This window comes from Ischnura elegans, chromosome 2, assembly GCF_921293095.1.
Source record: "Ischnura elegans chromosome 2, ioIscEleg1.1, whole genome shotgun sequence".
NCBI lineage: Eukaryota > Metazoa > Arthropoda > Insecta > Odonata > Coenagrionidae > Ischnura > Ischnura elegans.
Window position 1 is genome coordinate 80915393 of NC_060247.1, and position 27762 is coordinate 80943154.

At 39.4% G+C, this 27762-nt stretch overlaps 1 protein-coding gene across 1 annotated transcript in view; it reads left to right on the forward strand.

The window, feature by feature from the left end:
- The first annotated feature begins 452 nt into the window (after positions 1–452).
- LOC124153192 overlaps positions 453–27762 on the forward strand; it is a 75004-nt gene continuing 47694 nt past the window's right edge. Inside the window, exon 1 of the mRNA XM_046526292.1 lies at positions 453–866. The gene's annotated coding sequence lies outside the window, so the exon portion shown is untranslated. The remainder of the gene's footprint in view (positions 867–27762) is intronic.

Here is a 27762-nt window from a genome sequence, read left to right on the forward strand (position 1 = left end):
TTCTCTGAGATCTGGGGGGGTTTTAACCCCCAAAACCCCCCTCGCTACGCCACTGCACCACGGAACACCCCCTTGGGCTTCACCTCTGTAGCCCATACAGCCACAGCTCTCTCTGCCATAGAGGGTCTCTGGTCCCGCACCTGCTTCTCCACAAATGCCGTCCCAACGAACTCAGGGCTCACGGATGACTAACCGAAGGAGAGCGGGAGAGGATCCTCCGACATCCTCCCTGTTGGTGGCGTGGCGGAGGCGCGCTGGAGGAGATAGAAATTGGCTTGGCAACCGTGCGCGCCTCTCCAGCCTCCTCCCCGCCTCCAGCCACTCCCCTCCCCTCCCCCACGCCCCCAGGCGCCACAGGTATTCGACGGAAGTGTGGGGGAGGGGGGCAGCACGCTTTACCTCCCCGCCTTCCCGCCCCTATCTCCCGCCGCTTCGCATCTCTCCGATCCGCAGTCATTCTCGCCCCGTGAGGCATAGCCCAGTGTCAGTGCTCTCGCCAGCCGCCATTCGCCGAGTCCGAACAGTCGCGGCGAACGCGAACTGTCATCGTGCAGAAACATCACTCGCTCCTGCACGGTGCACTCACAAAGAGAGGGGATTGTGGTGTTTTCCCTTGCTTTGTGCGCCGACTGCGTTGTTGTGTGTCTCTTTTCGCGTGTGCTTGGTAGTGATCGTCCATCGTCCTGTTTTCTTTGGAAGAGGGACGACGTTTTTTCGGAGCGGCGCAGGTGTATGGTGTTTGTGTTTGGAGAAAGGGCCCTTGGTGGTGTTATTGGGCGGGTGGGGCCCCTGATGAAGCCCTGCCGTCGCTGCGCCCGAGGGAGTGGGCCCGGACCGGAAGCTGGATCCCAGGAGGAGTGGCTCTGGTTAGTATTCTGGTATGTGCGTGCATGCTGCTCCCTCACGTCGACCTTCCTGCCGACGACGCTGTAGTACGGTCCGCCATCTGCAGAGGGCCTCGCGTAGCCCAAAGTGGAAGGCAAAACCAGAATGGGATGGCCACTGAAAAAATTGTATATGTTCGTGTTTTGGTCACGGCGGGAGTCGACAGGTTGTTCTACTGTTGTCCGAATATCAATATGGTGGTTTTTTAAACGTGTAAGTACGGAGACTTTCGATTATTGAAGGAATAACTAGCAAGCGTCGTACTTGAACGGAGTCACCCGCAAGAGCACCCGAAGTGCGAGAAGTTCACTGAGGACAAGCAATTGGCTTTGAACCGGATTTATTAAAATGAATAACCATCATGGAATGGATAAACCATCTTGTCCTCCAAAAGTCCTCAGAGAAAGATGATGTAATGATTCTAGTGGTAGAAACCTGGCGCGACTGCGGAGGATTCAGGTTCGGAATCCGTTCAAGGCAATGATTTTTCCTCTTTCGCACCCCAGGCGCCGTATGAGTTTTAGGTAGTGTTACATTACGTGGGACTTGGTAGCCGAGGAAGTCAAACGCCTGGCTGCCGACCGAAGGGTCCCGGGTTGATATCCCGGGTGAAGCCTGCGGTCGCTTCCAACAGAATGCCTCCTCCGTGTTACCGGGAAAGGTACTGCCACCCTACCCTAAATGTTTAAAACGTTTGCTCAGTAGTCAGAGGTGAGCTGTCGACCTGTGGAAACGTACGTTAGGGATGGCTGTGAATGTCTCTCGGGCTTTCCACCGGGTTAGGCCCTCCATTTCTGCTGAAGTTTCGATGGAAAAGTAGTTTTGATTCGAAGCGTTGGCAAAAATGGAGTGTCTAACCCGGTGGAAAACCCGAGACACATTCACAGCCACATTTCGCCGGCAAAGAATTCACATCCTTTCGCATGGATTGCCGAGTTCCTAGAATGAGTATCGGACGTCCGAAAAATCCTGCAGATTTAAACTTTTGCTCGGTGTCTGGAAGCAATTACAAAACCTTCCTTTTTAAGAATTCGAAAAATTGATTGTGATAATCATCATTGCTGCCGGCTAATCTTGGGATCGTGTGTTCGAGACCCGGCTGAGTATGTTTTTTTCACCAATCAAAACTTGGGTGCGTGTAAAATTCTGCTGGTCCGGTCCCTGGAAGTCGTAATTTACTCAGGCTAAGCTTTCTGGGTTTCTAGGGGCAAAACGGATCAGTGTCAGATTAATCAATCATCAGATAATAGTATTTCATAAATTTTTAAAATCACAGTTTAGTCACGTACCAATACTACTTAATTTACGACAATGCGATATTTTGTGAATAATCTGTCACTCATCAGCACAACATTGATTTTGTTCGGGCTCTAAAATTACATATTGCAGGTCTAAAAATACCTCTTACAAACTATACAGTAGGTGCAACATCAGGTGGGTTTCAATAATATTTTATGCTATGTGTTTTGAATCGAATATGTTTTTTTGAATCCTTGTCGTATAATCTTTCAATCCCTCGGGGCTCGCATAGCAGTAACCAGTCCGGCCATTGTTACGCATTGAATGCGTCGTCCAATTCACGATGAAATGAAAACGTATTGGGCGTTTTGGAGCCTCAATCACATTCCTCGCTCTTTCACATCACTCCTTATGCCACTTATTTTTTTCGTCACATTTACGGTATCCTAGAATGGGGTCTTTGTGGGTACTCAGGCAACTGGAACGGTCAGCACGCAAAAATTTTGTAGCCTTTGTTATACCCAGCATGTTAGTTGAAATCCCCTCCCCACGGAAGAGATTTGTCCTCCAGCGAGACTTCATCCCGTTTCCGCCGCTGACACGTTCACATGCCTTACGTTTACAACCTCGTAATCGCCGTTTATCTACCTCAGCAAGATCTCCGTAATAACTCTAGGTGCAAAAAAGCAATTCGGAGATCTGCAGGTCAAAGCGATGTATCTAGACTGAGGAGAGCGAAGGTTTTGCATTGCCCCCCAATAAAACTAAGAAAATCACATTGATAACTCTTGTTTTGATGCCATAGTTTTTTATGCTTGCATCAGGTGTAATTTACCTAATTTATTTAAATTGTAGTATCTTTCTGAAGAAGGTAGTATCCTTATGTAGTATTTTTTTCTGTTACAAGATGCTTTGTGGTGCGTTGCGATGTAATCAACTATTATTCTGCATACATTAAGAAATGTTAAAAATGCCATGCACGAAAACGTAATACCGTAAGCTCTTTGTGTTAATTTGGTTCATACAAAATTATTCATGTGTGATAAAAGTTTCTAATATACTAGACAAAATTAAACATGAAGCGATTTTAAAATAATGTAATGATGAAATGTATGTGGGCGGTTATGATATCAATCGATAAATATCTACAAAATCAAAATGATTTAGGAATGAAAATGCAATATCTACCAAAGTATAGCCGATAGAAATAAACGTATTCCATATTTATATTATATTTTTAAGTTTAAAAAATTTCGGTACCACAAAGCTTTTTTGTAGACCTGTGTAATAGAAATGAGGAATGATGAAAAATTAAATAATTTTCATTGTATATGTAAACAGAGTTTAAGGGTGCTGCCAGCACAAGGAACTTCGAATGGGCATATCAAACGCCGTTAAACAAGTTATGTCAAGAAATTTCTAGTGCCGTATTTTCTAATGCGCTAAGTTGGTTGTGCAAGGGAAAAGTCGACGCTCTTGAATGAGATCAAATAATTAGAGCATGATACAGAGATACCAAAGGCATGCATTATGCAAATTGATACAAAGTTTTTTTTAATATATAAAGCTATGAATAAGAGTTAGTCTCACGGAATAGCATGCATCTTTATTATTAGTAACGTTCACTCAGTAATGCATCGCTCTGAATTTATGTAAAAAGTCAGAAATAAAAATCAAAGTTGAATCTATGAAGAGAAACAGCTGAAATGAACTCGTATTTACTTACCTGTTAAAAAAATAAAATTTCATAAGTCGCTCAGTAAACGGATCCATGTCGTTTTCTCTTTACCTCTTGGGCAACTACCCATCACTCGAAGACTTATTAGTTACGCACTTGGAAAGTTAAGCGGAAAAATGAATATTTTTCACCGGTTTATTTTTTTTAATGCGAATTTGGAAACATTGCGGAGGTCTCAATTGGGAGCTGGTTGCAAATTTTTCCTATTATTTTCAGAAAATCTATCCATTTGTTTATGTTTACTAAGTGTCCCCTTTCTTTTTTACCTGAAAATTTTTGAAATACCCGTATTCATGTTCCTCCTTGTTGGTCGAAAATTTATTTTCATACTTTTCTTTCGCTTCGTTATCTACTTCTTCGTTAGCTTCTACTTTAAAAAAAGTACTTCTTAGAATGAATTCAGTTCTCGTAATAAATGAAGCCCTATTTTCTCCTTTTTTTGGCTAAACTTTCTTCATCTTCGAAATTACTGATAAAATTCGATTAACTGTGACATAGAGAATATGGAAGAAACATTACGTGACAGATACTAACTATATAAACTTGAAAGTAGTAGCTTACAAATAGGTTTTCCTGAGCATGAAATAGATATTGAAATTCAACTAGGGAAAAGGATTATTATATCTATGCTTCAATCGCTCTATGATGTTGCGTTGAATATAAACGGTCTTATATGTGACTACGAGATTTTACTCTCCTCGGGTAATTGGATTTTTTGCGTCTCTTTGGTAATTCACACTTTATTTTATCATAATCACCTTACAATAGCAGACCTCCTTGGTCGGGTTATACAGCTTTAGATTTTTATGATGGTGTTACCTCTCGTATAAGTTGTAAATGGTGTTATGATGTTCCATCTCATTTTTTTTCTTGGTACGTTTTCATCTGGTATGCCATTTTTTATAGCATCTGTTTACTAATATCTTAAAATTTGAATCTAAAAACAACTGTCTTTATGCCTTTATTACTGTTATTGTCGTGTTCTAAAAATGGTCTTATTGGAGCTTTACTTCAATCAGTAACTTTATCCCCGATATTAATTTCTTCAGGACCGTTTACCGCCCTATTATCCATGAAGTCGGAGGAGTTTTTTGTTCTGAACAACGACTAGCGTTGAAGTCTCCGAATATCCTATGAAATCTCCCGATCGTATTGAGCCACAGAGCCTCCTCGGAAATGCAAAGTCCGTCAATCTTTGTCAGACAAATGCATCGTGATTTACGCAAACGAAAAATCTGTTGACGATATTTCTACGTGTATTCATGCAGTCAGCATTGTCCATGCGACGTGTGTAGTTAGTGGCCTACACGGCATTTTGCAGGATTTAATTTCGAAAACGAGCTCACGCTGATTCTTCTCAATTTCAAAAGATTGGATTTCTTTTGCTTTTCTAATTATGTTAGGTTTGAATCATATCTGATATCGATTAACATCTTGCATACGACGTAAGTACACTCATAGAAGTGGATTGGTAAGCATAGTTACTTTCGGTATTACGTAAATACATTAACAGGTAAACTTTCCTTATCGCATATAAAATTTTGAAAATGTCATTAGATGAATGAATACAAATTTTTTACCCGAGTATTGGAGAGGGGTTTGTTTTGAACTTGAATGTGTAAAATCTGCTTCCTAATTATAAAACATTTTACTAATTCCATTGTCTCAGGCGTAATTTTTAGGTGGAATTTGTCAATCGTGGAATCGTATAATAATCGTATAACTGCAGAAAATTCTGTACAATTTATTCTAAAACATTTTTTACCGCCATTGTCCATCTTCGCATGTAATCTTTAATAAAAAATGCTATGAAGATATCCTTGCCATTAGTCACCTCGTAGATAATTTGTATAGTCTGTGTATTGCACTCGTTCAAAGTTACGTGATTTTACGTCAGTATTTGATCGTAAGACTATGAAAATTTTGTGATTTCATAGCTGTTAATACCTTCCCAGATTGATTTTTTTATTAAAAGCTTAAATACTGAAAATTTAATCTGAGAGATTTAATCTCAACATATTTAAATTTTTATGTAACTTTGACGAAGGTTTTTATAATTATTCTTTGAGTTTGTGAAGGGTTTAGTTATAAAAATATTCTGCGCCATAGTAGGAAACGAAGCTCTGTTGCATTTTAATGGGTAGATCTCAGTTTCAAGACTGTTTAAGAATGCAGTTTGAATGGTGTGAACTTTATTATTCGGCTGCATGATGCTGCTGGAATATAAATGGGATAACTTTCATGCTGGAGCTATTTTGAATACTTGAGTGGACGCTACTATTTTGAATAAAAGTACAATCGGTGTCTTTTGTTGGAATCAAGTTCAACTAAGTTCAATTTTTTGTGACGAAACCCCATATTTCAACTCTGATTTATTTTCGAATTGAGAGGTAATAGCCAAATGCCAATGGAGGCGGCTTGTTGCGAAGTATGTAGATGTCTATGAATGTTGATGTTTCTGCGGCAGTCTGCTCTCTGTCGAGTGCATTGCTACGAATGAGTTATCGATGCACTGTGCATTTTTACAAACTCAATCCCACTCGGAATGGATGAAATGGCCTTCTGTCGCGAATATAAACGTGCTTTGAATGCAAGCAAATGTGTGCCAGCTTATGCAATACCCATGCACCCAAATGGAAATATCTACTAGAAGGCATTTTGCCGAGAAAGTGAACCCAGGAGAATCACGCCATGGTACAGCTATCGGATTGGATCATATGGGCATTTAAATCTACGACAAATGGGAAGCCCTGGTTCATGAGGCAGAGTGGAATGGGTAGTTCCGAAGAGAATTTAACTTATAAGATTAATATATTGTTTTTCGTGTTTTCATGAAAAACTGTGTTCTAATGAAGCAAACGTGAATCTTCTGGAAAGTCATGTAATTTTAATGTCTGGAAATTCATGAAAGTTTAAGGAGAAATAAAAAAATCTGGGAAAATCACATTTTCTGTAAAACATCAATTAATGATTTTTCCATATCATCTAACGTCATTGGTGTTTGTAAAAAGTTGAAAATTCCATTGTTAAATATCATTTAGGTGATTATTTGTAGGGTAGACCTTTTTCAACTTTTGTCTGCATCTCAAGTATTAAAAAAATACATCTAAGAAAAATCATCATCTTCACAAGTCAACACTCATTAGATTGGTTTGACGCAGATCTCCATTCCGCTCTCTTATCCGCTAGCCTTTTCATAGTGACGTATTTATTTTTATTTAGATCCTCTATAAACTGTCAGATGTGACTCATCCCTTGCCCTTCCTCGCTTTAACTTTTCCTTTTACGATTATTTTTATCAGGCCATCATACCTCATGATGTGGCCCACTAAGCTGTCCTGCCTTCTCCTAAATGTTTTTGGAAGACTTCTCTTTTCTCCCACTATTCTTAGCACTTCCTCATTACTAACTCGGCCAATCCATATCATCGTCAATATTCTTCGGCAGGTTGAATCAAGAAAACCTTGTTAATATCACATAAGTGTGTTTAATAATGACCAGTTTCGTCGCTGTTCGACATCGTCAGGTGCAAATACAGGACACAGGAAGAGTATGACCCTATAATATAAATTGAGTCAGTTTGTTTTGATTAATTTTGATTCAACATGAAGCAATTTCACCAAGTCACGACTCAAACTGCCAATTCCTCGGCAGCACCACATTGCGAATACTTACACTCCAGGGAAGTCAAGAGTGGATTATAAGAAAATATTGACGTAAAATTGTTCAATTTGAGATGCTAGCAAATATTGTTCACTGTTCACTTTATATACACTGAAAATTTCAATATGACATCATTGATTGCTAGCGAGTTACATGACTCCAAACGGTCAATCGGGAGGTCTGCATAGTCTTGACTCTATTGTAGGCCTTATGTTAGTTGCTTCTCTTCTTAATGCCTTTTGCGTTAAGCTGTACTAAAAATTCGATATTTACGAATTAATTTTTAAGCTGGTTATTAACTCTGGGATTCACGTAGCTCTAGATGTAACTATCGTCGAACAGATAGGATCATGAATTCTTGAGGGGTTACCCCTTCTGCATACATTTTAGCATTTTTGTCGTATCTAAATTAATATAAAATACAAAGCCGTATAAAAAGGTTGATTCTTTGGTAAGTTTATGTAAATGATTGATTAATGTGATTAAATCCAGGATTAAAATGAAAATCGATACGATTCCACAAATATTTGTTTGATAAACCCGGTTTTCATAAATATTTTGTCGAATCGTATGAAGTTTTCATCTACTCCGTGAAGTGTATTTAATATTTAGATAAATTGTTTTACTACAGTAATTGCTAGGTGGGACGTAGTAGTCAAATGTATTCAAAGTTCGTCACCTGTTCATTTTCCTCTTTTAAACTGTTGGTGTTCAAATACCCCCACAAATCACACTTATATTTAGGCAAGATTGTATATAAATTAAGTTCACAAAGAAAATATCCATTTGGTTTGACCAGCACTCGAAACCGGATATCCCCAGGAAATAATAGTGGAGTATATCTGAATGGCTATCGTAATCATCCGAGATCAAATTTCGGGTGAAGCTGGATTTATTCTCGGTTAATTTCGTGGTCAACCACTGTCAAACACTGGAGAAGTCACTGTCTGGACAGTACAGTGATAGATGTATGTGAGCCAGGCGTCAGGGTCGACACCACCAAGCCTCTATCCGGACTTAGCTATTCAGGAGGCGATTCCGTCGTGTTTCACGGAACTAGATGTTAGGACCCCACGTTCCACCAAGGCTAGCGGAAGCACACGCGGCTTCGTGGAAGCCATCGCTCAGAATGTTGGATCCTGTCTTTTCCGTCTGCGGTGGGAAAGGCTATGTTGGAGTTTTCCTTTTCATTTGTGAACTCTTCCTCCCACGAATACAATCGGCTCTCTGAAACGAGAAACCTTTCTAAACAGCGAACATGGAGCCAAAAATCGGAACTAAAACTAAATCGAAGCAAGTGCAGACTGTACATTTATTATGCGTAGGACGTCCAGTTATTCCGTTGGATATGTTGTGGATGGAGTTAACATAAAGGCGTCTGATGAAGTCAATATATCTAGGAAATACAATTACTAATAATATACAAATGAATTAGGCTGAGACTCGCTAGCGACTGGGATAGTGCGCGGCAGGCTTAGGTTGCTTGAGCAATTAAATTCATGATTTTTCTGAGCGACTGGGACAAGATCATTTAGGAACCTCACTAGGTTTTTAAATCCGACGGAAATGGTAAAACAAGATTTTAAAAATATTTTGCCGATCGGATTGGTAGGAATTTTTTTTACCTCCGAATAACAAAGGACTTCAACAAATACTAGGTGGTATGAAGTAGACAAATATCCCCAATACTCACCATTTCTCATTTTCTCCCTTTGAACTGCTGGTGTTCTAACCCGAGGAAGGTTTGCGGATGACAAGCTGCATCGGTATCAGTTGATGAACGCCTCATCGCAAGCATATTTTGGTGGGGTTGTATGTAGATGTAGATGAAGTTCGCAAAGAAAATGCCCATAGGCGGATTAAGGGGGGGGGGCACGTCTCCCCCCCCCCTGACGCTTAAAAAAATAGACAATTTTTTTATACTGCTATCATTACGTTCGTTTTGTTTTGTGTATTGCGGAGCCTCAATTATTTAATTTCATATTAATAAGTTTCATGTTAAGAGAGTATTTCGTAAAGTAATAGTTGTAACTTGTCTTTAATCTCAAGCATGAGAAGATCGATAGCCTGTCAAACCCCGCCAAGAAAAAATCCTAGATCCGCCCCTGAAAATGCCCATTTAGTTTGAGCGGGATTCGAATCCGGATATCCCCAGGAAATAATGGTGGAGCATACCTGAATGGCCATCGGAGTCATTAAGGTCGAATCTTGGATGAAGCTAAATTCTCGGTCAATTTCATTTTAATTTCTTCTTTCTGTGCACATGTGCACATAATGGCGAGCACAATGGTTATTTGTCTTATGCAGTCATTCTGAGAAACCTTCTTATTAGAAGAAAATGCCAATTTGGTAACTTACTCAGAACTTTCCACAACACGGAGACGCTCAATTTTCCACTTTACCATCACCCCAAAATTCGCCTTAATAGGCGTGTGGCGGGGTTGTATTTTGTGAATTGGCGTTGAATTCGACAAATTTTAAATTTGTTGTAGGACTCTTTGACATTTCGAGTTACTGAGGTTAAATCAGGTAATTTTGAAGCTCTTCGATTTCTGGATTCTACAGAGAACGTAATGCGAAAAGCGACAGAAGTTGTTCTTCTGCAGCAGTTTTGTCTTGTTGGGCGTCACCTGTATTGCGACACATTGATGCGCATGGAAGATAATGGCATCAGCGACCTAATTCATGATTTTTTTGTAGCTTATGATGAATCAATGCGCGTCATAATGATTGGCGAAATGACTTGGAAAATCAATATTTTCTTATTATTATTGAAGTATTCTATTGGCTAAGGTTGTTTCACATGCATCGCAAAAGTCTCTCTCCCCTTCCTCTTTTGGCTCACAGTATGATCTATTTCTATTCCTTCAAATTATGATGCTGAACTTGTAGCAAGTTTTTTATTAAGTTAGGAAAAATAACAACTTTATTTTCTACAACTTGACATTTGACATTTGATCATCGACTAGACACAATACACTGCATCATTTTAAAGACTAGTGATAGAGTGTATTGAAATAAGTTTACGATTAAAGTTTAAATTGTAGATAGTAAAGTCGTTATTTTTCCTAACTTAAAATGGTATTCTACTAGGTTAAGGCCTCAAAAATTCGGTTCATCAACTTTTTTATTGTTGCTAGCGGTGGAGTAATATTTCTCATTGGTGCCTTTGTTAAAAATAATATCATTGTCGTAATAAAAATAATAATATATTAATACCATTGTCGGTCACATCCACATGACAGGCAGAGGAGGTGTAATTATTGTTGTGGTATTATACCGTTTAAGGTAGGTTTGCACTTTATTAGGTGATGCTGATACTTAATAGGAACTCACACGGTTTCTTGCTATGATTTCGTATAATGGAGACCTCGCTTCGTTACCCGCCCGAAAAGGCCACAGAATAAATTCAGTTCTACGGTAATAAGCGGTTGCTAGCTCGAGAAGATATTAGCGTGTACTCGACTACGACTAGTACTTCACTACAACTGTTGCTGGGTATCTTTTCAGCTGTAGTTATAGTTAGCCGTAGCTGACCCTGAATGAACGAAAGAGATCCCGCGTCCGTTCGAGTTGTGTTTTTTTCACGTTATAACATTACGTGTACTTCCTTTAGTCTTGCTCGTACCCTTACGCCGACCTATCTGGCGAGGGTGGTCATACCAGCAGTAATTTGGAATTTCCCCTGCCAGTATAGCTCTAGGTGTTGATGCAACGCGCAAGCCTTTCCATCGCGACAAGGTTGTAGCCCAAAGGGAAGAACTATTTTTTTGATGGAAAGACCAATCAGCTTCCGTGGGACTGCTAAAATAGGTAGCCTGGACACTCCGCCAATCACTCCGCGGAATAAAAAAAACTGAGGCCATAGTAATGATGGGAATCGCGGTTTCCGCAGCCTTGATATCGAAGTCGGAAACGAAATAAAAAGCACCCAAAGTGGAGTTATCCACGCTTTGTAAGGAATACCTACTCTTGAATTGGTGACGAGAAGTGGTCATCCATAATTTGACCGCAAATTTTATGCTTCCTGCAAATCACCGTAAATCAAAAGTGCAAACAGCCTATCTCATTTTCTCAGTTTGGCATGGATGCTCACGGAAAATATGCAATATGGCCTGTGATTTTTTTTAATAATCGTTTTGAAGGTATACATCAACAATAGAAATAGGATAGAGTTACCGCTAAAATCGAAACAAAATCATTTCATCTAAAGTAACGACGATAGAAGACAGATTTTCCCAGGAAAATGTCCTAACCTCAGCAATATCTTTGAAATTCGATCATATATTCATGAATATTTTCTTCATGTTTCTTATTTGCTCTTTTTATAACTCGTTTCATCTTTTTCGATTCATATAAAATTCGTTTTAATGTCGTAAATCTTGCATACCAGGTTACCGTTTAAAAATGACAATAGCTGGAAAGTATTGACTTAAATTTGTGTACAATAATGAAGAGGAAAATGGGACAGATATATTAGAATGCTACACGAAGGAATCTCTAAGAAATAAATAAAACGACTTAAGGGTCTGTCATAAGTAGCTGAACAATCGGTCGCCTCGGTGCGACTATAAGCGGCAGTGTGAATGTTGTCGCGGCGACGGTCTTTGTTTGCCCTGTACCTTCCTACGCGATAATGTGACTCGCGCATTGTTAAGCAGTTCCTGGGCAACTTTCGTCTTGTGGTGGGCCCCTCTCCCGTTAGCTACCTCCGCAGACAGAGACACCGCTTCCCTTCGACAGACAATTGAATGGAATCTGATGGGCGTCCTTTTTCGGATTGGGGATCTTTCTATTCATTCGTGGCGTTAGTGTACCTGCTGTCACATCTTTGGTCGTCTTTGGAAGACTCATGTCTTCTACTCGTCTGCTCTTATTTGGTGAATTATGTCCAGCGGTATTCTCTTTTGGGTGTAGTATCGTCTCCGCTGCTGGAAACCTCCTCAGGGAAAGGAGGAGGTCTGAGGTCACCCTAGGTGGTCTCCAGCAGTGGATACGCAACTGTTGGCCAGTAATCCCAACTATTACGCGGGTAAAGACAAAAGAGAATACCTCTGGATATTTGTATTCGCTCTAAACCGTACCGTCTTAAAATTTTCAGGGCATGTAGAGTAGACCGTTGTCTAATTTTGACTCCATTTAAAATTTGATAATTTTACCTTTTAATTATGTTTCTCAGATGCATTAATTCATAAATATTTGAGTTACGGGCAGATTCTTAACAGGATCTACGTTGCTTTCCCAAAAAAATTCAAGATGGTATCATAAGTTTTGCGTGATTAATCCGTCACCAAAAATATCGGTCGAGAGGGAGGTATCCGATGGTAAACTAAGTGTGCCTGATGAAATTACCTGTTAGGGGTCATCCATTAATTACGTGAGGTGTTTAGGGCGGAGGGTTTCAAGCCGGTTATCATCCAACCTCACGTGGGGGAGAGGCGGGGTCCTGTCAAGTAAGACGTAATTTATTTTCCGCAAGAAACAGTGTAAAATTGTGATTTTAGTAATCTTAAATACTACTGATAACTAATCTCAAATAAAAATAATTAAGCAATTTTTTTAACAAATCCAACGCAATTAAGCACAGATTAATGCATTTACACTGAAAATACGCATTTTGAGCGTGAGATTAGAGAGAGGAGTTGAGCTAAATCTCACGATTTCTCACTAAGTTGGTAGGGGGATCTAAAAATTGCCAAAGTCACCTTAAGTAATTAATGGACGCCTCCTTAACTCCTTGGGATCCAACTCCACTTGCAAGATTGGGATCTGATGTATGTTACTGGAGTCAGGGGCGCAGCCAGGAATTAAGGCTGGGGGGGGGGGCTTTAGGTGCAACTAATACCGGGGTGTGTGGGGTTATGGAATACCCACCAGGATAAGCGGTAGGTGCGAGATTAATAAATTGCGGAATTTTAAGATAAATGGTCCAAAATGGTGAGTTTTACGGGTTCCTGAGGGATATTTGATAAATCCTTACACTATTCTATTAGTAATATCAATCCTATTAAGCAAAATGGATTAAATTTAAATATTTCTCTGAGCTCTGGGGGGGGAGGGGGCTTAACCCCCAAAACCCCCCCCTCGCTGCGCCACTGACTGGGGTCGTGGTTGCTCTGGTGATAGTTCGTCTGGCTATTGACCAGAGGGTCCCAAATGAAGCATTAGGGCACTCCACGCATAAAATCCTCGAGTTCGAGGTGCTCCGTGGAAAGAAACAAGCCCTCCTACCCTGAATGTGTGAAACGCACACGCTTGTGGCTTAGTCCTGGGTGAGCTCTACCGTCACTCACTCACTCGACGAAGTTGTTCAATGTGTTGGAGAATACGGATATTTTTATATCATTAAATTGTGATTATTTTACGGTCTTTGAGTTTATATGCGGTATTGTGGTAATCAGTATTCTTCAGCTATACATATAACTAGCTATCTATCAGCTTCAGTAATCTATCAGCTTGTTGGTCAGCTAGGCGGTCTCAAAGATCCCTTTCTTTGGTTCTCGTTAAATATGGAAAACGCAGTGCCTGTTTCACGTAGTTTACGTGGATACCATCCGACTACGGCGATGCCGACCCAGTTAGTCGGCTCGGATACCGTTTTAAATTATTCGTCTTGCGCGCGTCTTTAGGAGCCGCCAATAAGCACCGTGACTCACCGTTAGGACGGACACATGATCAGCTCCCTTCGAGCTCATTTGAGAAGACCTAGAAAACGTATGGAGGACCGCTCACTTATACTTAAAGAAGAAAGTAGACCTCTATATCGGGTGTTTGAAAATGAATAGCGGGAAAAATGAAATTTTAGCGCTTTGTAATATTTATTACACTTTACTTACAGCTGTAAATGATGCATCGAAGGAAAGAGAAACTCAGACAGTTTTGTTTATTGGCAACAATGTGTGCATGTGCACTCAGTGTTTCCATCACCATCAGATGAAAGCGCAAGTAACAAAAAAGGTGGCGACTGTGAACAGAAAGCTTTTCGTGTTTTGCAGTTTGCAAAGACGGAGTCTGTGGTTGCTGCGCGAGCAGCTGTTGCAACAACTCGAGAGTCACTAGGTTTGGGGAAAACTAGCGTATCGTTTTGTCGTGTTGCTAGTGACGAATGGTGCTTACATTGAACACATGTAGGCTTTTATGTAAAACTGTTCGAGTTGCTCTTTCCTTAGGTGTATGATTTATAGCTCTAAGTTTAGTGTAATAAATATTAGTGAGCGTTAACTTCCGCTATCCATTTTAAAACAAGTGGTATTTAAGGAGTTACCAGCGGCAAACGAAGGAAATGTAATTTTCTCGAAATTTTCAAAATATGCTCAATTCTTCATCGACTATCGATAGAAAAGTTCTTGCAATCATATGCTCTATTATCCAGAAATACCTTTTGAAAATTATAATTTTTACATATGATCTAATGGCGATTCCACAACGATCCTAGGAAAAAATATATACAAATCTTATATTATATATAAAAGAGGATGTCTGTTTGTCTGTCCGCTATGCATGTCGATACGGCTGCCCGGATTGCAACCAAAGTTAATACATTGGTGCATCTCATGCTCCCAAACCTCTTAGTGCTACTTTCGATTGTGTCCGACGCGTCTTTCGCGTTTCATTACCGTTTGTGACGACACATCTTTAACTTATGCGGTTGTACATCCTGCCGGGCAGGCACACCTCTTTACACGCTCAAAGTGAAAATGTATGAATTCTGCTATGCGGCCATAAATTCCAAATTCCAAGTTTCATGCATCTCTGAGTACTATCCTTTCCGAGCAACGCCGTTTGGCCTGCTAGTATAACATAAATGTTGTGTTGTGTTTGCTATACAGTTATAGATTCACCATAAAAATAAAATATAGACATTTTACCGTACTAATTTTTGAGGTTATAGCTAACGTATGCAATGATTCTAGCCATATCACTGTATTTACATGAAAATGGATGAAGTAGTAACTTTGAACAAATATATGCATTGTAATTTCTTCATTTTAGGTAGCCTTGCATTGAGTTTTAACGTCACTGAATGTTATATTTTGAAGAAAACATGTTTCATTTCAAAATTCATGCCTACCCACGTGTTATTTCCTCATGATGATTAAAAAAGGCCGAAATTTTCTCATGCCATGCCATTATTACGTTGATGATGTCTCCATTTTATGAAAGCAATAAGGAAGTCGTTTCTTAGCTATGCAAAATAAAGACTTTTTCCCACCTTTTAAAGAATATATTAAAAATATTGCAGTGATTTATCCAACGCATGTCCAATTTTTTCGATTGAAAAGCGCTGAAGTCCGAAAAGGATTTAATATTAAAACTTGAAAATTTGTTAAAAATTGCATTATTTCAGTGGACCTTCTTTGATCAAAGAAAATGGAAGACCGCAAAAGATGTCTTTTATTCAATTTTTCATTGATTACTCCTTGAGCACTTGAGAATATTTCTGTAACAATTAAACGCGTCGTACTGAAATAAATTCGTTGGAAAGATTGCAATGATCCATTTAACTTATGCTAATAACTTCCACCACTTCGTTCCACACATCATACAGAAAATGATGGTTCGAGCTATCAGTCTTTTGATCCCTAAAAGCCTATATCGCTTGAGCTATCATTCTGAGGGACGGAAAAAATGATGGTGTGATTCCGGCTTTACGAAAAAAAAGACCGGTGGAGCGGGAGTGATGCATCCTCTTAACTGTATCCGTTGGATAGTAAGTGCACGGTAGCGTTGAAACTCTCTTTGATGTGTTGCGATGTGCGCTAGTTTTGCTTTTTCGATGAGTTGAGGCCGCACCTGCTCGCCCATCCCATCCCGCCGCGTGTGATCGCTCCGTCGGAAACTTCTCTTGTCGGCTGAGTGACGATCGGCCGTGCGCTCCTCCGTGTCCTCCTCTTCGATGAGGGAAGCGAGGCAGATGAGGAGTGGGCGGAGAGGCGGTGATTGACGTACTTAAGCTCAGCACCGTTGAAGGAGGTTGGCGCAAGAAACGAAGCACATAAAGTTAACCCCCAGACTTACAATAGGCTCCACTTACGATGGATTTGGGTTGCGATCTGAGCTGATTAAGCCTTTCTAATTAATTGACCCTTTTGATCGATAGATTTTTCTTCCTCACAGGAAAATCTACTAAAATTGGTAGCATATTAATTGCGTGAGCTTGGTTTCGCTAATAGTAGGGCCCGCCCGCCTTGTGACGGTGCGGGACTCCTCGTCCCTTCCCTTCCTTCCCTATCCACTCCCCGGAGGCGTCGTCGGGCTCTCATCGCGGCGGCGCCTCCTTCCTTGTTCCTTCCCGTCCTTCCCCTTCTGGGTGCAGAGGAGAAAAGCTCGCGCTTACAGTCCCTGCCCCAGGAGTGTATCCCCGCGAGCCCGCCCTAGGGTTTCGTTCCCACTGACCCTTTCTAACCCAGAGCTGATTATGGGAGAAATCAAATTTGAAGATTTTTCATTTTGAAAACTCGAAAATTTAACTCTCAATTAAAGGTATCGTGGCAGCTAAATATTTCTTCGTTAAAATTTACTCTACAAAATAATGGGTAGTTTAGATACTTCTTAAATAAAGCTGCAAGTTTGAACGCTTTGGATGTTGCTTCGAAGCAACATTGGGTTATAAAGGGTTAAGGCTTTGCGTGAAATTATTTCTGAAAATTTCATTCGAAGATCTATATTTTGACTGCGGCTATTGTGGCAGTGCCTATCTAAGCACAGAAAAATGCTGAGCTCTCCTGCATTTTATATTTAATTTTATCAGAAAACTGATATTATCTGATACTAATTAATAATAACTATTAGTAATTCGTAAAAATTGCTCATCTTTTAGTCGAGACACTTTTTTACCCTTTCCTACCTAATCCTTTTCCATAACTCTCTTTCCTTGCCCGCTACAGAGTACGGCCCTGGGGAATCATTTCACTCATCTGCTACACGACCTTAGAACGTTAATTTGGCGAAAGATGTTATGTTATGTACACCAAATGCACGTATTTTTAATTTAATAATTTTCCGAAGTTGTTTCCACATTCACAGTATTCGTCAACTATGAAATTTACCATTTATTTGATTAAGTCTCTCATTTTGTAACATAGTAAAATTTACGTTCGTGGATTCTCTTAAAACTGATTCCTCTTATCCTTTATTTGTTTAATATACACGTTTTGTAAAATTGTAACATTTGCATCCGTGGATTCCCTTTAAACTGATTCTTCTTCCGGAAATATGTAGATTCAGCGTGGGATGTAATTTGCTTCACGATCGGTCCTCCGATATCGATATTGATTTTTTTCTATCAAAATACTAACTTTATGTACTTTATGCATTACAAATAATGATAAAAGAAAACTTAGGCACAAACCCTTACTTATTTTTGAGTTATAAACAAATGAACTCTGTAATTTAAGAATATATCACGTCTGTTGCCTGAAAACTACGAAAATCAGGTCAGTTACGCGTTCGTATTGTCTCCTTTGGTAACCGAATAAATTATTAGTGTAAAAATATATAGTTTTAAATGACTACTTTTTATAACCTTAAGTTTTTGCCTTTACCCTTATGAATTTTATCTATCTTGGCAATACTTGGTTATATCATCCATGAAAGTATTTGTTTTGAATCGAGCAGTCCTGAACGTGCCCTTTAAAGCTGCAAATGCAAAGCTGTCAATGCAAATACTACTTGCGTAATTAATTTGAAAAATGTTGTCCCATTAACGAAAACATTCATCGAGATGAAAACACAAAATTAGCATACACGTATTGTGAGTATTTCAATGCTTCCACATATGCTTAAGTTAAAGATGTTTCCAGATATTTGACTCGTCATAGGCGCCATTTTCATGTCTCTAACGTGAACTGACAGCGATTAGTCACTAATGAGTCAAAATTTATTGCGAATATTAATAAAGAGGCAAATTATTGCTGATTTTTTTCGGTGTCTCTTTTCTTTATTTTGTTTATCATATTCAACCTTGAGTTCACATAATTTCTACGACAACACTAGAAAGAGTTAGCCTAGATCTGAAAGAGACGTCTGGTAGTTGTCCTCATTTCAGTAAACGCTGTGAACTCCATATGCTTATTTTTGTTTCAACCTTAAACGTGTTCTTTGCTGCGTGAGCTGAAGAATACTGATTAACCCTGCCGAATAAGGTCTAAAAATTGGAAGCGTGCTCGAATCCAGGTCTATTGACAGAACAGTAGCTCTGAGATAATCTAACGAGTTTACTCCTAGCTTTCCACGTCTTGCTTACCTCCTATTCAAAATAAGTGGGGTGGACCTCGGCATGAATGCGAATGGTGTCGTATTTATTTTGTTGGGAGGTCTTTTTGGAGCGAAGTGCTATATGTATATTTCTTCCACATCATCCATTCTCCCTCTGCGATTTTCGAGGAAGTAGCTTGTCTTGGTTACATACTTAAGTTGTTGTTCCTCAGCAAGTCTGTCTCTCTTAAACTGTTTCTGTTTATAGATTCGATATCAATGACGTTTTATAAGTTCAATTACCTATTAAGATGTATTATTTTATGTATACTTTATTGAATTCTCTTCTTTGGAAAAATATAAATTTTTGGGATTTTGGAAAAGTTTTCTTCTCATCAATGGAGATAAGTTCTAATTCAGGGAGAGCGTGGAGGTCTGGTGGGATAGATCAATTAACTAAGGATCATGGGTTCAAATCCGAGTAAAGCTTTACTTGGTGCACCCCAGAACAAAATTTCTCGCCGTTTGGCGTCTGTGAAGAAACTGCTTTCTCCTTTACCCTAAATGCGTAAATTTTACTCGCAAATGGCTAAGTCGATTCAGTATTTTTATTGAAGCTCAACTGAATCTACCACTTCAATATAAGCTGATGCTGGTCTTCTGAATTATTTTTATCCATCAACATTTGAGTTGAAGCTCGAAACAAAAAATAGTTTTCGTGTTCGCTGTGCACGTTGCCTAGAGTCCAGGATGGTGGTGCACTATATCGCACGCTGACCACTCTTCATACATAAAAGTCGAGACACACGATTTTTGAGCATTGTATCGTGATAGCTGAATCATCGAAATGTCTATGATTTATTTTCAAGTTTCTATTTAAAATTCCATCGGAAAATAATCTATACTCTGCCTACTTTTAAATTCAGGTCTATTTTAAATTTTGAAATATATTGGGATAGTTCAGGAATTCATTTCGTATTGAAATATCAACATTTTCATGTTCACATTATTCTTTTATTATTTCTTTTATCATTTTCTATTGTAACAAAGATTAAAGAGCTCCTAGAGGCATACCCATCAATAATGCCTGAATTAATGCACATTACAGGAAAAAGGCAGGATGTTAGTCGCTCAGAAAACGATAGTTTCATTTCGAGCGACTCTTAAATCTTGTAAGGGAAATATCTAATAATAAAATTGATAATAAAAAATTGTTGTTATAAAAGATTGCATCAATATCCGTCTATCGAAACCGAGAAATCTGTTAGGACCCGAGGCACCTGTAGTTAATTAGGCGGTGTAGATAGGGACTCATGATACATAAAGATATCGTAATGTCCACTTAATATTAATTTCACACACTCTACCAGTACTCCTGATGTACCTGATGCAGATTGAAGCCAATCGAAACAAGTGTAGTAGAGTTTGTGAAAATAATATTAAGTGGACATACGATATCTTTGTGTACCATTGAATATTTGTTCCACGTTATCTCTCCGGTAAAAGTTAACTTCACGCAGAATACACTCTGAATATTATACCCCGAAGGCCAGTTCTTTAAGCTGCGAGACTCAATTTAGTCCCTTCCTGTTTTTGGTTGATCCACTTGATTGCATACCTGCCTCTCGCAAGCTTAAGTTATCCGAAGCGTATTTAAGCCCCCGGCCAGCCAGGAGAGGGTTCCCACCCGGAAAGAGAGGCGGGCGCCCGGAATCTCCTTCATTATCGTCACAATCTTTCTCACCTTCCTAAAAGCGAGATCTCTCCGTTGTCTTCTTCCCTCCTTGATTGCTCAATGTGGGAATACATTAACATGGCGATGTTTTCTCAAGGGAAAACAACCCCAGTGGTCACATAGCGGTTAAGGAGGATTCGTATTCCCTGGTCTCTGGATCAGGTAGATAATTAAAAACAAAAGCTCCCCTATCTCATGTTTTGGGTTTCCGGCTTAAATTGTGTAAACAGGTACTGAATCTGGTATCTTACCGCTCACGCTATAGAATTTTCTGAAAAAGCAGTCCCAGAATATTTGTATAGTTCGTGGACGAGCAGTTCAACGACTGAAAAGGAAATGACTTGAGTTTGTTAAATTAAGTTCGGGTGTCATAAATCACGATGAAAAATCTCTATAATATCAGATATTTAAGACTATATACTTTAACTTTTCCTGGATATTGTAATTCCCTTGTTTAACCCATTTGCTTTTCACCTAATGCCGTTATTCTGGAATCAAAGGACGCAGTTGTCTTATTTCTCCTATTACTGCCTATTTTAAATCTAATTTTTTTTAAAGATAAGACTTTAACTAATAATATTTGGCCATGTTAAAGTTTGTGATGGAAATTCCTTTTCGTCGTTGGCTTCATCGTGATTTCGAAAAGTATAATTTAATTCATTTCATCAATGTATTCATATAAAGCCCAAGGATTTCATTGAAACATTTTGCCTTATTAACCTGTATTTGTTTGTGCTTATCCTTAACATAATAATTTCTCGTTTTTCTGGAACAGGCTATTATTTTATTCATCGTTCGAATGAATTATCTCGATAATACGAAATGAATGGGGATATGAGAAAAATGGCTAAGTTTTGATTTGAAGTCTATGGCAATGCAACTTTATGTTGTCGTACTGTGTATTTTTAAAAATGTGAACTAATCTTAAAATAAGAAAAACTTTTATACGACCTTGTCGGTGTTCTTACTGGATTCTTAGTGGAACTTGTAACCGTGGTCTATTGCATGAAATCATAATGCTTGCGTTACAAAAATGGTCCTGTGGCAATCAAGAAGTCACATTGCGGAATAAAATTTCCGTGACGTTTGAGTTTCCGAAATGCTACTTTTCTCACATGCATTCAGTAAGGAGAATGCCTAAATGTAGTTAGTAACGAATCTATCCCTAGGCGGGAGAATAATCGTAACAACAGCCGCCTTCATTGAATTCACCGTCTTTGTTGACAAAATGTTATACTATTACCTTTGTTCTCTCCATTCTCTTCTCAAATACAAATCTTCTAGGTGCCAGGACCGCCATGACCTTGTCATAATTTTGTGCGTTTCTAATGACGTATAATAACTGAAAATTTGGCCTTTCTCGTCAGCTTTGACCCATAAGCTGGCGGAAATACATGGATAACGGTGATATGTATAATTGATGACTTGCTATACCTATTGACCAATTCTGCAAATTTCACCATTTGAGTTAAGGGAGCTGTAGTCTGCGAGAAAGGCCAAATTCCCTGAACCAGTTTATTGGAAATGAACTAATAATTAAAGGAACTACTAAAGGATTATTCATTCGGTGGCGATCGCACTTGAAGACCTCTGCCGTAACTGGTGAAAATTTCCCAGCGTCTCACCAGTACTTATTATCAGGAGGCAACGTCTTTGGTAATAAGACAGTGATGACGGGAAGACATTGTCGACTGGCTTCTTTCTTCCAACCTCTTATTAGGAACCCTTTTTCGCCGATCTTTTGTGTGTCGGAATCTGTGGCGGAAGCTGGAAGGAGTTTTAATTCTGTCCAATGATGTGCCATTCTCTCTTTCTCCTGGGAATGAAGAAGTTAGGAGCGTGATGGAATCACCTTTCTGTCGACAAGTGTGAGTTCCCATGCACACCCCCGACTATTGTTGCAACTATTATCTAGTAGTTTCACTTTCTCACGGCAGATGACCTCGTATTAGGCACACGATCCTTCGCGCGATAGAATCCCCTCATTACGTCTTATAGCTCGTATCTCTGTCTTGAGAGGTGTTATTTGGATCCGCATTGAGATGTTCGCTCCCAAATGCTCCAGCACCCACTGATGATGGCCCGTGAATCAAGTTGGTGCTGGTTCATGGATGCTGGTATCTATGGTGTATCAATGGCTATTTTATGGTGGGAATTTTGTTCTGAAAAATACCACATTCATTTCGTAAATAATGAAGACAGGTGCCAATCTTGATGTTTTCTCGTCCATTAGACTACAGGCTTCAGTGGACCTGGTAGTCATCTACATCTAGACAATACCCTACGAGCGATCTTTAGGGTGTTTGGCAAAGGGTGATCAATCACCAATACGCAGCATCCAAGATGACCGCCACATGCACACCTTACAGTGAAAACACATTGCGCATTTTAACAAAAAATATGTAAACATTTGTGAAAAGGAAAAAATTGACAACGGTTAGTAATTCCCATAGCAAATACAAGAAAGATTATAACAATGGAAAAAAATAGCAATGAGTCGACCAAGGGAAGAACGCCGTTATTAATCGAAACACCGTTGCTATCCTTAATAGTACGAGGAAAGAATAATATTTTAGGAGTCGAATTACTTATTTTTGAAATTTGAATTTGCGGCTTAATTTCCGCAAGTACAGGTTTAAGCAATATGCGAATTAAAAATGAAATAATTATTTCAAAAATTTCACCGATACTCTTATTTGTTTCCTTTTAAACACGGAAAAATACTTCAATGTACAACCACTGACAATTTCCTCAAATTCAAACGAGTCACCTCGATAGGATATGGTTTAAATTTTAAATTATTATTTATATATATATTAATATTAATCATACTACAAATGTAAAGTAGGACAGAATTTCATGAAATTTTGTCGCATTGCGATTATATTTGCACGGAGTGGGTTGTGCTTTCTTGTCGCCATGTGCTAAACTCGGCCGCAATCAATAAGTCTTATCTTGAATACCATAAATGTTGAACTAACAGGCATAGAGACATGTTCTATATGCCGTTGGCAAGAAATTTAATTTTCCCACTTGGCTATATGAGAGTAAGTGTGTCTAATAAGTTTTAGCTGACCGTCACGGAGCCGCTGATAATATGGATGTTCGTTCTTGTAGTCGACTGTTTTCTCTCGTGCGCCACAGACTTAAAGAACAATAGATACTGGCATAATTAATGCTGAAGTACCAATGTTAAAGTGCCATTGATGAAATGGATTGGATGTTATTAATAACTTTTAGTTTAACTCTCTCGTACTACGAATGACAAGCGGTACGCTTATCGGTATCACGAAGTTGTATGACTAGACGGGCATGTCCCAAACGTATAATGCAATCAAAATACGTAGAAATTGAAAATTGGGATGTAAATTTGGAATGAAAAATTTATCAAAATTATTGAAATTATGTAAAGCCTGAATCACGCGATCATTTTTTTTCGTCACGAAAGTGATCACTATCGAGATCACTTTTCCCGTCGCGAAAAGCAATCGCTCTAGTGATCATTTTTATGAATCACACGGTCACTCCCGCCGTCGCTTTTCGCATCATTTCCGATATCACAGCTCGTTGTCATAGGACCCATATCACGAAATTAAATAGCGTGTTTGTTTATTTATGTCGTTCCCACAATTGTCAAACGTTGCGCTGCAATCGCTCCATAGGGGAATGCGTTCCGATTGGCTGATATGGGGTTTTAGTGACGGTTTTAGCGATGGAAAAAGCGACCGGACGAGTGATGAAAAATAGCGATGGGAATCCTCATCGCGATGCCGCTGACGATCATTTTGCGCAGTGATCGCGATAGTGATCACTTTCGCGACGAAAAAAAATGATCGTGTGATTCAGGCTTAAGAAATGTTTTCCCGAGGCGAAACGAACGAAATTTTAGCCGACAACACGATGCATCTTAACCGTGTGATTGGACCCTTTAAGGCCAAGCGCCAAGGAAAGGTTTCGGTAAAGACTTCTTGGAATAAAATAGAAGAATTCATCAAGAGTATGAAAATGAAGATAAATTTCAGGAGTGTGTAAATGATTGCAGGTAGAGAAATGGCGACGGACGTTGTTGGCTGTTGCGCAATCGAAGAACGCATCCTTAGAAAAAAATTCACAATTGTTTTCTTTCGCTTTTACTGCGGTTCTGTAATCGTTTTATGGACTTCACTCCCATCCGTAGCCGTCACTACCGTTTAAATTCCCATGATTGCCCGTAATTGACTGCTTTCCAAAGCACCATATGTGAAAGTAGCAACTCTTTATGAATACTTCGAAAGATACGTCGCAGTATTGCTAAGGGCTACGATCCATTTTTATTTCATAATTATGCCTTGAAGAGGCTTGCAGCGGTAAGTGCCCGTCACTGGGCCCCCATAGTTAATTGTACCTAAGTTGCGTAAGTGAGGGATTTATAGCTCGATGAAACCGAAATAAATTCTTTCGAGAAGAGAAATTCGATTTCGCGTGGGAGTGTTTTCCCGTGAAGCAACCCGTTTTGCCGGAAGTCTTCGAATCTCAATTTTTTGTACGGCCTTCATTGTTAAGCAGAGTTCATTCATGAAGAAGGATTATATGGGTATTTCCTGGAATTAACCGAATTTATGACCTTACAGAGCAGAGATGGTTTTCTACCAGCGTTGGAGAAGAATTAAAAATATTTTTTTTAATTCCTTACACCCATAACCTTATTTTCGTGTCTTCATCCGTATTGAATTCATTGTAGAAGTCGCAATATTACATAAGCTGCGAATTAATCGTAAATATGGCCAACGAAAGATCTAAAACAAATTTTTAGCTCAATTTAATGATCCCTATGGCCCAAAATTTTCCATGCATTTCCCAAAAATAATTGCAACTACAAGAAACTAATTTTAATACTGTAGTAGTTGAAAAAATAGTAATTTGATTCTGAGGAGTTAATATTAAATAAATTTAAATAGGGTAAGATGTAATAATGGTACTACTAGTTGTATGTTTTTATTTGAGAAAATTTTTATTGATGCGTACAATTTATTTTGATAAAAGTGAATGTTTGCTTATTTTATGAGATCTCATTTTATGATGCATTATTATGCGACAGCAAAAATTCATACTCGAGTAATTCTTTTTGCGTAGAGGATATGTACGTCCATAATCACGGAGCTGATACTGTTCCTAAAGCCATCTTAGTTCGCACCCGAATTCATTTCTGTTTGACTGATTTTCATTGATTTCGGGCTTGAATTTTATTTTATACCTTGATATTTTGTATGCGTGTATGTACTTTCGTGAACAGAGACTTGACAGACCTCGTTACCGACAAATGTTCCGCAACAGTAATCATGGATCGCCGGAAATTCCGGGAGGCAGGTCGCCAACCCAGCGACACCTCGTCCTTCGTATGAACCCCTTATCTCAGACCAAGCAGTGAGAAAGTCTCAACTTTATATGCAGTCTGCCACACTCGTAGGGTCCTAAAAGCTAACTCTCCCATCGTGAACCCAAGAATCAACCCACTACTGCCGCCTACTTGCTCCATGTATTATTTGTAAATCACTTGTTCCCGACCCTACCCCATTGTCGAAAGTCTTCAATTCCCAACGTGAAAGGCTCTCTGCTCTCATTGAGTTTCACCTACAATTATTCGTTTAGGGTCTTGCCGCTTTCTTGCGTGGAGTTTTTGCACTACAGAAACTTTTACATGTTTGCAGATGCAAAGAGAAGTACTGCTGTGAGTGGAAATTTAGAAAAAAATGCTGTACGAGAAGGTTGAAGGTTAGAGAAAAAGGCAAGGCTAAAAATTGGAGTGGTTAGGACGCTGGAAGCCAGGCTTCGGGATTCCTGGTTTACTTAACCACGAGAAGGTTTTATGTAGCCGAATAGGTTTAGTGGTCCGTGTAAACAAGGCAGCTCTATGTCTGCGCTGTAATTGGGAAGTTGCAACAAATTCTGGAATCATATGACTACCAAATTATGCCGAAATTAATATAGATACATACGGTTAAAGTCACGAGAATATATCCTTAAACTGTTTACATACTCAAAGATCTATGCCTCTTCGTTTGCAAGAGTCTAAAGTTTAATAGAAATTGAATACTTGCGGGAAATAAACTCACGACTACGGACCGAGCTAACAAATAATTGAATCAGCAGTCACTGAGGGATCTTAGGGGAACTGGATCTCTTTTTTGTGATTCCAGCGTCGTGTTGATGCGTAAAATGCATTCCCGAAAAATTCTAAAAATTCAACGCTTTACACGACGCAATTTGACTGGGCAGACACATGTCAGATTGTGCAATAACGTTCCCCGCGAAAAACGGCCTAAAGTTGCTCATAACAACCAAATATTCGTCCCTTGAAATAAAGGTGTGGAAGAGTGTCCTCGCAAAACGAGGCCGTGGGCGAAACTGCAAGCGAATCGACCTCCGACCGTCAACGAATGCATGAGGCGGAGGTGAGCGATGGCGACGCTCGGCGAGGGCCGCTGGCAGCGCCCGCCAGTCTATCCCACCCACGCCCGCACTCTGTCGCTCCGCCTTCCTTTCATTGTAAGTCGCTGGGGCCGTGGGAAAGGGTAGACGCATCTCCGCAACGGCCGGACGCGCTCTCTCCTCAAGGGAGTTCCTTTCACAAATCAGGAACGCACGCGGAATGCTATCAAGTGGGCGTTTTCTCACGCACCGAAAGCACTCCGCCTTCATGAGCTCCGCCAATGTCTTGTACCGACTAATACATTCGCTGTGCTTAAATATAAAATTCGTGTCATATTCAGTGGGCTCGTGCACCATTATCGCCCGCTCCTGCCCGAAAAATAGCATCTCAAAAAATCATTTCATTCAAACGTATCTTGAATTTCTAGTCCAGAAAATCGTATGTGTAAAATTTGAGCCTTGTAGCCGTACATATAATGGGCGTACCCAGCGGGGGGCAAGGGGGAAGGGGGAAACTGCCCCGCTAGAAGCGAAAATAAATTTTGTTCAAAACAAGAGTTATGAACAAATTTTCCTTTTGAAGAAAAATGATATTAGTGTAAGACTTGGAAGTAAAATAGAAATCATAATCTTTTCAAGCAAATAATTATAAAAACTTATGAATTGCAGTAATAATTTCCTTAAAATTTTAGTTTCATTAACCTTTTCTGTGCAAAAAAGTTACAACTTGAACGACCACAGCTAGTTCTCCCCCCAGTTTTGATTCTGGGTACGCCCATGGTACCGCCTAACCCTCTATATGAAAATTCGTTCATAAAATCCTTTGCAATTTTTATCTTCAGTAATTATTGGAATATCGAGATGAAGCACGAAAATATTTTTCATAAAATGTTCATAA